Raw genomic sequence first — 13,954 nt, forward strand, 5'->3', positions numbered from 1 at the left:
AGAGAGCATCTATATTTTCATCTATTTCCAAGCAAAAAAAAACATGATTTTTATAAGCAATCTTCAGCAATACATTTAAACACACTGTTATGCCTTGTTGGATATGAAAACTAGGAAAACCTAGTTATGTAAATTATGGTGGAATACACTGTAGTGTAAAATACTGTACGCTGTTCCAGGAATAATATCACAGTTAAACATTTCAGAAAGAGTTTTTTTCGAATTGCTACACTGAGAGTTGAAGTGATAATGGACAGTCTCAAAAGAGTTCCAAAGACCAAGGAGACTCATAAGGATATGATATGACCCGAATCCCGCATTTTGCGGGGTGAAAAACACACCTTATATAATCAGCTTTGTAAGTCTTGAATGTCTGAATGAGTCTGTGAGCTCCATATACCGTTAGAAAGCGCAGATCCTACCGTTTCTAAAAATAGCGCTTTCACCACGGTGCTGTGAAGCCTCTGGGAGTAATCCAGTGTGAAAAACCACGCTCCTTCAAAATTTTTGTCTTATATCCTTGTCATAAAAGATTCTAACGATATTCGCTAAAATCAGAAATAAAGACGCTGCAAAGGGACAAGAAAGACGGCGTTTACTTTCAGTTTCGTTTTGACTCACATAACGTCAACCCACGCTGTCTCTGGGCAGAAAAATATGAGTCATCAGCAAAAACATATTCCTATTATTGATTTATAGTTTTTCAAGGTTTTTGTAGGTTTCACATCAAATAACACTACATTAGATGAACAAATATAAACTAAAACGCTTAAATAATTATTTATTGTGTGTTTTCTAAATAAACAAGTATTATTTCATCATTTTTAAAAAAGATTATAATAATAATAATAATAATTGTAAATATTATCAGCATCTGAGAAAACTGCCAAAGTACCAAAACATTTTTTATTTGTTGGGAGATTGTCCATATTTGCCCTGAACTAAATTCCTGAAAGCCTGGGCCTGCTGTGACTGCCAGAACTTTATCAGTCATACATCCCAGAGCTTAGAATATCAAGAAAAATATGTCCGTCTGATGCTACAAATTTATTTTGTCACAGTAATATGACATGTAATAAATTACCATCAAAATGCTTATGTTTTCAACTAACAGACACCTCACACTAACAATTTGTGTCAAGATATCCGATGTGGGAATATGATTTCAAGGCTGTACATTGAGAAATATGAAAAAAAAAAAGCAGGCGCTAGGTAAAATTTTGGTCAAAACATGACAAATCTATAGAAAAATTGATTTATCGGTCAGCATGAAAACCTCAAGTGATTACATATTTGAGTAGCAAAGGTTCTTTAGAAAATAAAACAACATATTGAATATGACTATGTCACATAATTACTGTTTAAATGCAACTGAAAGAGGCACTGACAAAAAAACGGAATAGCAAAATAGCTATATATATATAGGGTCCATCGAGTTAAGAGAGCTCCTCTTAAGTACTTTCCATGTAATAAATTACTCATGAAATTAAACTTAAATATAGCTGCACTGATCTTGTGACATTCAAACTTCAGCCTGGTTGTATCAGTATAAGATAGGTGAAGCGCTCCAGGAAATTTGAATGCTGCTCTTTTTTTCCACACTTTTTATCTAATGTATCTATAGAATCATTCAGCAGATATGTCACTTCACAAACTCCCCTAAATAATAACACCAGGCCTAGGTAAATGTTCTAGGCATGCTCCTCTTCATCTGTTTTACGATGGGACATTTTCTAACACTGTTGACCAAAATTTTTTTCCACAGAGTCCACAGCATCTGATTGTATGGCAGTAGAACTGAGTGAAAAAACCCTGTTCAATGCTATTGGGAGTTAGAGGAGGGTTTAAGATCAAAAACTAATTCCAAAATATCTGACTTTGATAAGGGTCTTGAATGCAATCCAATATTCATAGTAATCTACATAGTGCACTTAATACAGTACAATGATACACTAGCTACAGTAAAATTAATCAACCATGCTGCTGGAAGAAAATCTTGTTTAATGTTCCCGTTTCATAAAGAAGAATCAATAGAAATTATTCAGATTTATTTGTGGTTTGAAAGGTTCCATGCAAATTAAAGGCTATTTTCTTTCTGTGAACTTATCATTTTGGAGATGTCGCTGTCACACAGATCCAGGGTCCTAGGGTTGTGGGTTCAAGCCCTGCTCCAGTGTCTGCATGGTTTTCCTCCGGGTGCTTCGGTTCAAAACACACGTTGGTAGTTGGATTGGCAACCATAGATGTGAATGTGTGAGTGTGTGTTGCTCTGTAAAGGACTGGCGCCCCCTCCTGGGTGTGATCCCGCCTTGTGCTCAATGATTCTGGGTAGGCTCTGGACCCACTGCCACCCTGAACTTGATAAAAGCTTACAGACAATGAATGGAGAAATTAAATGTGCTGGTCTTACCTGATACCTCCAGGGCAATAGTCACATAGTAATTTTGCCTGTGGTAGCTGTCAATTGGCTTTGGGTCCATCCAGGGGTACAGTCTCTCATGGTTGTGCTGCAGTTCAAGAGGCTGGATCTTCAAGTTGCAGTTTTTCTGATTCGCAGATCCTGCCAAGCTCGTCTTCCCTCTGAACTTGGGGATGATGTTCCGTTCTGATTGATCGTACACTAAAGGATACTGTGTTTCAGAGAATTCATACCATTTCACCTAGACATTGCTGGGCATGATGCTTCTGAAGTCAAAGCTGCAGGGAATGACCACACACGAGCCACGGACCCCTCTGATTGTGTTAGGAATGGAGAAGCTCCAGTCACGGGAGAACATTGACCCTTTAAATAAATAGCACAAATAGTTGATCATAATGACTTAAATATACAGTACTACACAAGGGTTAAATGACATTTTCTACTGATTTTAATCTGGACATCACGCTTTCTTTCCTAAATGGCCCAATACACTTGATGACTACTTTTTTAAAAGCCAAAAAATGATGTTAGTGACAAAAAATGACAGTCCACAGAGTTCCACAGAGGTGCCAATTATCTGCCTTACATGCCCTTCTGCTCCAGCCTCGACCCCAGCTAATCAGCATTTTAAAGAGCCATATTTCCACTTGCTCACTGCAAGCATCAGAACGAGATCCAGTTCTTGGTATAAAAAACTGTCTGAAGTTCACTGAGAGTGGGACATATCAACTAATAATTTCATTTCCAGTAAAGGATGGTGAAGAGTTTAGGAAATGTTGGTAAGAAATTTATAGCTGGCTCGAATACATCCCAACAGCTAAAATCAGACTTTTTATTGTCCTGTTATACATATGGGACAGGACAGCAGGACAGACACATTTCAAACCACTGGATTTGGAAACTGGAAAAAAGCTAATGAAAAATTTAAAGAAAACCAGAAAAGTTTTCTGCAATTTTAAAGCTGAAAGGATATGAACAGTAACATATAACTGGAAATCAGCTGTGAATATATGAAAAGAGTTGATGACAACTGGCAATATCTGAAGAAAATTAGCGAGACTTTACTCTTTTGTTGCTGAGCTGCCATTGCACTTTATGGTCACAATGAAACGGAGGAGGTAAAACATTTTTTGGAGTTGATGGAATTAAGAGCTACCAATAGCCCCTTAACTGACCGGCTATTCAAGAGATGAGAGAGATCATTCAGTTATGTTCACAGCAAACACCAGAATGAACTAACAGCCATTATGTCCAGTCAAGTTAAAAACTACATTAAACAGCATGTGCGAGAAGCAAATGTTTTGCCCTCATTGCAGATGAAACACATTGGCAGGCACGAGCAGGTTGCAGTGGTATGTTAAAGATATGTTAAAAAAGATCTTGTTGTGCACAAAGCATTTGTTGAATTTGATCACACTGACCAAACAGATGGTGAATCATTTGCTCTGCTCTTAAAAATTTTCTGGTGAATCTTGAACTTGATATCCATTACCTGAGAGCTCAGTGCTACGATGGTGCAACTAATATGTGGAGAGCTTACTGTGGGGTTGTTTCAGGGATTTTGCTTCCTGCTTCCTTGCCGTCCAGATGCTTCGCTGCTTGGCTCTGCTGTCTTTTATTTCTTTCCTTTTTACTTTTTCAAAACCTCCTTGTTTCTTTTTTGTTAGAGTATCTGCGCTTTTAAATATTTACAAGTCAGCAGCACTACAAAGCCGAAACTGGATATTTTCTGCTTTTGATACTTTTTAGAGTAGTGCAATTGCTCTAAGAACCAGGACTGTTCCAACAACCAGGACAGTTTCAACAGGCTGCAGCAGAAGAAACTTGTGAAATGCCTCATCAGTTTTTTCAACACATTTGCTTTCACAATTGTTATGGACTTCTAGAGAGAATGACAGCTTTGGAAAGGTTTTTTTGGAGCCTGCTATTAGAGTTGAAGGATTGGCATTTCGGTACTGTATGATGAGTAACAGTTAGAGGGAGTACCGTCAGCAGACAGTGGACTGAGGACTTAAAAGAGCAGTGGACAGTGGAGACACACAGATCCAGAACAAAGGATCGTATTGATGGCAACACGGCCCTGAGTACAGCTAGAGATGGGCAATGGGTGCAGATTGAAACTAGACCCAAATGCCCCAGACCCAAAAATTCTTTGTACAGCTCTGTAGTCTCAAATTCTACTCCTAGTACCACAGCCAGTCCAGGAAATTTAGCTGCTAAACCTCACACTGCTGCTGAGAGATCACAGCCCAGAACCAGACTAGAATATCAGTCTTACTCACTTCAGCTGACAGCTGAAAAGCAGATTTGAACCACTGCATGCCTTTCATGAGAATCACAAATGCAGTGAACACAACACAGAAAGTGCCATATATATATATATATATATATATATATATATATATATATATATATATATATATAATTTTAACAATTGTTTTATTATTATTACTTTTATATGCCTATAAAAACTTGTTGAATGTTATATGGATATATGTTGTTTATGGAAGCATGCTGTCTTGCACTCTGTCGTTAAGAGATACCACCTGGAATTCTCATCACAATGACAAATAAAAAAAATAAAAATAAATAAAATGTGTGACATAGATTCTTTGGCAAAGTGCACTAGCTACTAAGTTAGCTCATTTAAATATCAGATTTCTCACAAACAAATCACACTTAATTATTTTATTACAGCACATGGGCTTGATCTTACTAGTACTAGATATTACTAGTAACTGTCTACTGGACTCCGAAGAACAGTGCTAATTTTTGATGAATTTACAGAGATGCTGTCTTTTATTTCTACTAACTTTGACCATTTTGTTATTGCTGGTGACTTTAACATACATACTGACAATCCCAAGTGCTATTTTGCTAAGGAACTACACATCATATTGGATTATTTTGGCCTTGCACAGCATGTTACTTGGAGTACACATATTCATGGTCACACACTGGATGTCATTATCTCAAGGAGTCTCAATATATCAGCCACTGTGAAGGATGTCATGTTGTCAGATCAATACTGTGTGCTCTTTGATATGTGGGCCTCACCAGTCATCACGGGCAGAAGGATCTGTGTCAGGAAAAGGATAAAAAACTGTACAGCTACACTTTTCATGAGTAAAATGTGCACTACACCATGTGAACAATCTGACTGTTGATGATCGGCTGAATAGTTTTATCTCAATAACCGTAAGTGTTATGGATGAGATTGCGCCAGTTAAAGTGAAGGCTGTATCTTGCAAACAGAGAGCACCATGGAGAAATGCTTCTGGTGTTCAAATCCAAAAGAAGGAATGTTGCAAGGCAGAATGCAGATGGAATAAAACAAGTCTTCATATTCACAAAAAAATCTATAAAGGCTATGTGAATAAAACATGACAATATGCAAAACACAACAATCCTATTTCTCTAGCCTCATCAACAATAACAAAAGCCTCTTCACTGTGGTCGACAAACTTATAAACTCACCCACACCCATGGCCCCTGAATTTGTATCAACTGAGAGATGTAATGAATTTACATTATTTTAACACAAAAATCAGAATATCAGACGAGCGATTGTACATCCTCATCCAACAATGAGTCTGTACGCTCTTCATCACCTCATAAAGACACCTTAGTTAAAATGTCAGAGTTCAATACTGTTAATAATGAAATTTTAATTGACACAGTCATCTCAAGCCACCAATTACTGGTTTATAAATGTCTAAATGGGGTAGGACCAGCGTATTTATCAGATCTGCTACAGAGATATAATCCGAGCAGAAATCTCAGATCTTTAGGAATTAGTGCGTTAGTCCTGCCTTGGGTGAAAACTAAACATGGAGACCATCTAACTGAGAATATTAGAAGAGCCCTGACTTTAGACTCTTTTAAATCAAGACTGAAAACATTCCTGTTTGAGCAGCTTACAGCTCAGTTTAAATTAATTTGCACTTTTTATTCTGTAATGCCACTTCTCTGTAATGGTTCTTCTCTTTTTTATTGTATCATTTTAAATAGTTTGAATAATTTTTAATCATGTTTTCTTTTACTCTTTTTATGCATTTCCTTTTAATGCACTATTTTAATTGTTTTAATGGACTTTTATTCTTTTTAATCTTGCTTTTAATTTAACTGTTTTTCTGTAACACTTTGAATTGCTCTTGTATGAAAGGTGCTCTATAAATAAACTTGCCTTGCCTACATACATTGCCATTCGCATGTCCTTAACCTATGCATTGCGGATGTATGCCATAGCATTACAACTGAATGACACATGCTGGCCAAAGCTTCCTCTCTCTATAACTTCATTGAGGGCTCAGTTAAACGACACACTGTTTTTGAGTCAGTGCAGGACCAGAGCGACCACTTTTTTGGAAAAGCTGCAACACTAAAAGCCCTTAGTGACACCAGGTGGAGTTGTCATGCTGAGGCTCTCAAGGGCATCCTAGACAACTTTGAGGCAATAGTTGACACATATAGTGAAATATCAGACAATGGGTCAATGTCGATGGGCAAGCCAACAGCCTACTGACATCAATAACTGACTTTCAGTATTTGTTTCCCTGCATTCATGCAATGCATTGCGCTATCAAATGCACTCCAGTCACCAAGTTTAAATTATGCCACAGTCAAGAGCCTAGCTAGTAACACAGTCTCTACTCCGATAGCAATGAATACAGATGACCATTTTTAAAAACTATGGAAGTACACGGTTGAGTTGTGTAATCAAAACAACTACCACAGCCCACAGCGTTCATGGAGGACGTCTGGCAGTGGGACAGTGACTGGATCAGATGCTGTAAGGAATTCTATTTTGGTGTAGTGGACAAAAACTTTCAAGACTTCTGTGATTGGTTTCAGGTAAATTACGTGGAAAGTCTAATCGCATTGAACATCATTCTCAGCTCTAGATCACAGACTGATGAGGACTTTGCCTTTGTTTGTCAATGCTATGGTTTTCCCAAATACCAGACAAGTGCAGAACTGTCCCTCTCAATGCCATGCATTGAAAAGAAAGCTTCAATGACGTTTTAAATCATCAGATCTAAGAAATCATAGTAATCATTAGTAAGCTTTTCAAGTTGTTCCTGACTGTGCCAATGAGCAGCGAATCATGGGAACAGAACTTCTCTTCCTTGCTTATTAACTGTTAATAAACACTTAAAAGGCTGACCTTAAAATAAAGTGTTACCCTGTGAGGTTGATAATAAAAATGAGAGAAAATAATTAAAATGCTCTGGGAATAGTTAAATCACCTTAGTAATTGATTAATGATGTGGTAATAAGAAGCCAGTGATTTAACAATTACTGACATTAAAGATGACTGCTTCACAAGGGCATTAGCCTCAAACAACTGCATTTTTCAACTGCGTTAAATGTATTACTTTAACTTTTATCATACCTTTCATTAGAAGGACTGGCGTCCCCTCCAGGGTGTATTCCCGCCTTGCACCCGATGATTCCAGGTAGGCTCTGGACCCCCCGCGACCCTAAATTGGATAAGCGGTTACAGATAATGGATGGATGGATGGATACCTTTCATTAACTTACTATACAATTTCTCTAGTGCTGTATATTACTTCTATAATAATCATTAATAAATGTTTGGATATGTAATAAAAACGTGTGTATTCATTTGTTGAAAACTGGACAAAATTTGTTTCTCTGTAAAGTATTGTATGTCTAAACATTGTCGGATTAATTTAAACTAATTTCAGACCTGTATAATCTCAGTTTAATAACCACTGTTCTTGACTTGACTTCATATACATAGTACAATAATTTAACTACTATTAAGTACTGTAAATGTGCAGCTTAAATACATAAAAAAAATCACAGTGAAAATTGCCGTGAATTTTAATGTTGATCGAGCTTCCACTTTATTTCCATGTGTTTCCTGAGTTGTGCTGCCAGATAACTGTCCATTATTCCAGGTGATGGAAAGTTGGGCTTTGAGGCACATGTAGGTGACTGAGCAAACAATATCTGTTTCCACACCCTCAAGAAACTCAGTGCTGGAGTCAGGTGTGATCTGAGGTGTCTCAATGGCACCTATTGACAATTCAGATCAAATGTATTTGAGGACAGTGCAGTCATTTTTTGAACAGTGTGCAACCGAATGGTGAAAAGGGGCACATTAGAAAGACCTTGTTGATGTTCTTTGCTTTTCCAGAGACAGCACAATAGAATTTTTTACAAATTCAGAAAAGCCACTTACACTTGGCAGTATGTTGTAATGACCACCAGATGCTGAGAGACCCCCAGGATGTCTGACAAAACACTCAATTGTTTGACTTTCAGACTTCACAATGCCTTGTCGTGTGAGTATGATTTTCCACTTGCCGTCACCAATGTCTATGTTTTTCCACTGGTCACTGGTTCCTTCCTTTTTTTCTATCCCACTGAAACTCAGAGTAGGTTTGTTGTAAGGGCAGGTGTGGGAGGTGATGCACTGAACAGTGAAGTTCAAAATTGACATTATGGAGAAAGAGGCACTGGTCAAATGTGGTTCAATGTTGTACAGTTAATGAAGAGAAAAGTTTGAGAAGCAAGAAAATACAGATGAGATTCTGACTTTTAATTAAAATTGTACTTGTAACATCATAGAAATGGTAAGTACTCGATCCAACATGTTCTGGGTCTATCCAGGTGTAAATTTTTTCTTCATGGTGGGAAAGACTGAGGTCCTTAATCGGATATAAACTGGTTTTTCCTCTGAATTTTTCAATCTCATTTTGAGGATTCCAATGGTCATAAACTAAAGGGTAGCCTCGACTAACATACTGATACCACACTATGTGATCAGGGTTTGTAGGTGGAGAATAAGAGTAAGAGAATGAACACGGTATGACAGGGCAGGAACCGTGCAGGCCTTGAATGCTGTTTGGCATGTGGACAATCCACGCCCAGGTCACACTGAACAGGAAACCTGTATGCCAGAAAAAATAAAAATGTGTTATTGAAAACTGTCAGGAACGAGGGGCGAATTGAGGGAGGCGGACGCATTCGCTAAAACACGGGATAATTTAATATAAACAAAACAACGATACTTAAACAGGACACAAACAAACAAGGAGCCAAACAAGCTAAATAAAACAAAGGAAACTGGACAGGGAAAACAGGACAGACGGACGAAAAGCGACACGACGAAAAAGGAGAAGAAACGGGGAAACTCTAGAGACAGACGGACAGACTAAATAACATGACCAACTAAACACAGGATAAAGGGGAAATGTACGACAAACGGATGAGAGACAAGAGGGCTTAAATACTCACACAAACGAGACACACCTGGACAGATAACGAGGACGGGTAACACATGACACGGACGAGGAGGCGGAACAAGGGCGGAGACTCGAACATAAACAAAACATAGCCATGTGCGAATAAGGCACATGGCGGGGACAACAGACTGACAGGACGAAGGCGTGACAAAAACTCTTTACAAATGGTAAATTCTATATATTTTGTGTATTTCCTGACGCATCTAAAACTCTGTACCGCCTTCTATTTCAGTAAAAAAGTATTAAGTGAATTGATTAAAGAAAAACAATTAGGAATCCATGTCTTTTCTTACGGAAAACTGTGGTATTGATATAATAAAGTACAAGAGAATTATCATAACACTGACCGTTAAAAATTAAATGCAGTAGCAGAAGTCTGGCCATGTTCTTGAATGCAGTCGAGCTGAACTGAATATAGAACTGACAAAAAAAAGTGAAATGTATTATTTTAATATTATTCTGCATTCAATTCAAAGTGTCATAGGTGTTTCTTCAGTTATTTCAGCTGAAATACTTTCCAGTTTACACTGCAATAATCACAATAACTATAACTATATTTCAATAAGTTTGAATAACATCAAAAAGTTTCACTTATTTCAGTATGTCAGTTCCTGGGCTCTTCTACCAGAAATGAATGATTCGTGCAAAATACGTGAAAAGTCAGAGAGGAAGGAATTTCAGATTCACAGTACCATCACAATAATCTGTTATGTTCTGGGTGACTGATATAAAAACAATAGTGGTGACCATAAAATAATTAAAATTAATACTGGTTAATGGAAAAATTATTAGTAACTTCAGTGTTGGTAGCAATCACACTTTGTTGGGAAGCCAATCCAAGGCATGAAGCAGTTGATGGCAGGCGAGCAAGGCATCAGAGGTGAAGAGCAGGAACAGTCAGTCCTCCCTGGTGAACAGACAATTTCTCAGAAAATGGAAAAATCTGTGGTTAGTTTTGGTTTTCTTTTTGGGGTGCATATGATATTAACATTGTGTTATGAGTCTGCAGAGACAGAAAGAAATATCCTTTGACCAACATCCCAGGGTCGGAGACACCAGTGGTCAGTGTTACATCGTGTCATGCAGGACAAGTGGACAATCAGTTACTAAGAAAAAAGTAACTCAGAGCGAGAATGGGGGGAGGGGGTGGGGTGTCCACAAGCTATAAAGGTAACTTTTGAAACTTGTAGAATGCCAGTGTATATATAATTTAATATATAATATAACACACTACTAACCAACCAGTACATCATAGCTGACAAAACAGGAGTAGTTTAAAACTTTAAATTTGGTATTTATGATTACTGTGCCTATTGGGGGAAGCGAGTGATTAACTGAATGAAGAAAAACAAGTGAATGAAAGGTACATTTATAAGATCATATATTAATAAATTCAGTTTAGAGCACCAAAACGAAACAGTGTACAGCCTAAAACTGAGGGGGCGGTGGACATGGCGAGGTTTCATATCGAGTTGGATGTGAACGAAATGAATTTCCGCAGGATGCAGACAGGCAGCTGTGGACGTGACCGGAGGCACCTTTTCCGGACACAGAATTAAGGAGAGCCCGAGTGTTTTTATGTAAATAAAATCAAAATTCACTACGAGGCACCAAATAGAGAACTTTATGAAATGTTTTCATCATCAGCATGGGGATTAAACTTAATGGAAAACATTATCCGCAACATTTAAAATGAGATTTCATCGTGCGATTGCGATGCGACGCTCCTCCGACATGTAACACTTAGAAAAGCGCCTCTCACTGCTGGGTCTTACGGAAAGTACCTTTGGTAATTACGTCAGGAAATTTTCCAACACTGCCGGAAACTGGCACGATCAGGATCTTTAGGAGGCATTCCTGGTAAACAGCAGACACAGAAGGACCACCAGCTCTAACTAAAATATTGTTGCATTAAATTATACAAAAAAAAAAAATAAATACATGACCATATTAACTTTGTAAATGTATTCCTCATATGTAGTCCATAGCTGGGATATTTATTTCCTGTCCTAGAGGGCTGGTGTCCAACACAATTTGATGATTTTCATGGTCAAACACAACAGGATCAACTCCTCTGTTAATTGCTGAGTTTAAATGGGTCTTTTTGAGTAGATACTAGTGTTTTGCACAGCATTTTCTGGGTGGACCTCTGGTGATTAAACTATAATTTTATACAAAATGCCACATTTTAGCACTTATGCATTCACAGTCAAATTTACATTTTTTTCCTTCATTAAGTTCTTTTGTTATTCTTTATAAATAAGATTAGTAAATAATTTTAATCCAGCACAGTGTCAACATTTTCAGCATTTAATCATTTTATATCAGGCTTATACTCATTATTATATCTCTCATTGTTGTTTGTAATATTTGTGTTAGTTTGTTTTCCAGAATAAAAGTCTCTGTGGATGTAAAATCTGTTTGAGGAGATTAATAATGAGTTATATTCTGTACAGGACAATAATCTGAGTGGTCCGATGGTGGATCAGCAGTGGTCTACAGTCAGTGGTGTGACAGCCTGTTTATGCCAGTGGACCGATATGTGCTCCCTTTCTGGGTCAGGATCGGCAGGCAGTCATCCCCGTCACCCAGGAAGCATTTGGGGGTTCAGTGCCTTGCTCAAGGGCACTTCAGCTGTGGATGTTCCTTCCGTGACCAAGCCTGGTCTATAAGCCACGGCCGCCCCCGTATGTATGTAATTGTGCACTTAATATGTGATTTCCTTCCAACTTGTAAGCAGCAGACACAAAAACCGTGTGAACTGTGGGAGGAAACCGGAGCACCCAGAGGAAACCCACGCGGACACGGGGAGAACACACCAACTCTTCACAGACAAGTCACCTGGAGCGGGAATCAAACCCACAACCTCCAGGTCCCTGGAGCTGTGTGGCTGCGCCACCGTGCCGCCCATATTATTATTTGATTTTGAATTATGTCACTCATGTCAACTCATAGAGCTGAGATAAATGGCCTTAAGATTAATTCAAATTGTTGAGCATTGAATTGTCGCTGAATGTGGGCTCTGTTACTCCCTCTGTAATGTGCACAACTGACAATCGAAATATAATATTTTTTCAATCCATCCATCCATCCATTATCTGTAACTGCTTATCCAATTTAGGGTCGCGGGGGGTCCAGAGCCTACCTGGAATCATCGGGCGCAAGGCGGGAATAATATTTTTTCAATCATTATTAATATTTAAAAAATCATAGGTTGCAGCCTTGATGACTGTAGTCCTGTATGCCAACTGTTCTATCTGCTGATATTTTACTGTAAACCATTCAGTCACAGTGTAGAAACATCACAGTATGGGACCTAGTCATTTTCAAGTGATGCATTACTGTATTCATTCTACTGTAAGCCCTGCAAGAAACTGACCACACACACACAGACACATTAAAATGTGCAATTCAACATATTCAGAAGCAAATGTATTTACTTTTGTACCCACATAAGTGTGGGTATTGGAGCACAGCAAGTTTTCCAAATGAATAGTAATTAATAATAAAAATGTGACATCTGACTTTGCACAGTATAGTAGATAAAACATTTCAAAAAGGTTTGCCTACATTTTGCTGCAAGTACGTTTGATAATAAGTAGAAGTTCAATGAGTAATTAGAATATTTAGCATATTACCACTGATTGAAAATCATCGACTTGAGATAAAAAAAGAACACTGGAAAGTTCAAATGAACACACTGCTATTTGCATATTGATGATGACATGGATTGTGTGGCCACTGAATTTCTAATAATGTTGAATATTTTCATTTTAAGCAGTTTGTTTCAGGTGCCACTCATACAGGTGGTCATATTTTGGGCCTTGTTTTTGCTTTGGGGTTATATGCAGTTGCAAGAAAAAGTTTGGAATTTCAGGGTTTTCTGCATATATTTGTTATAAAATGTGATCTGGTCTTCATCCAAGTCAAGGGTCCTGACAAATATGTCTAAAATAATAACCCAAAGAAAAACATGATCTTTCCAGTCTTTATTAAACACCCTTATTCTACATTCAAAGTGGAAAAAGTAAGTGAACCCATGGGATTAATAGCTGGTTGACCCTCCCTTGGCAGCAGTAACCTCAACCAGGTGCTTCCTGTAGCTGTAGATCAGACCTGCACATTGGTCAGGAGGAATTTTTTCCGATTATTCTTGGCAGAACTGCTTTATTTCTGACATATTCCATAGACGTCTCATGTGTACAGCTCTCTTCAAGTGAATCTATAGCATCTTTATAGGGTTGAGATCTGGGCTCTG

General features: G+C 38.0%; 1 protein-coding gene across 1 annotated transcript in view; it reads right to left on the bottom strand.

Annotated features, from left to right (window-relative positions):
- The window catches only part of LOC136686209 (Schwann cell myelin protein-like), a 126,601-nt gene that overhangs the window by 30,192 nt on the left and 82,455 nt on the right, over nucleotides 1-13,954 (bottom strand). The window contains exons 2-5 of the mRNA XM_066659839.1: nucleotides 10,044-10,116; nucleotides 8,631-9,341; nucleotides 7,815-7,902; nucleotides 2,411-2,782 (exon numbers count right to left, since the gene is read on the bottom strand). The gene's annotated coding sequence lies outside the window, so the exon portion shown is untranslated. The remainder of the gene's footprint in view (nucleotides 1-2,410; nucleotides 2,783-7,814; nucleotides 7,903-8,630; nucleotides 9,342-10,043; nucleotides 10,117-13,954) is intronic.

This window comes from Hoplias malabaricus, chromosome 1, assembly GCF_029633855.1.
Source record: "Hoplias malabaricus isolate fHopMal1 chromosome 1, fHopMal1.hap1, whole genome shotgun sequence".
Lineage (NCBI taxonomy): Eukaryota > Metazoa > Chordata > Actinopteri > Characiformes > Erythrinidae > Hoplias > Hoplias malabaricus.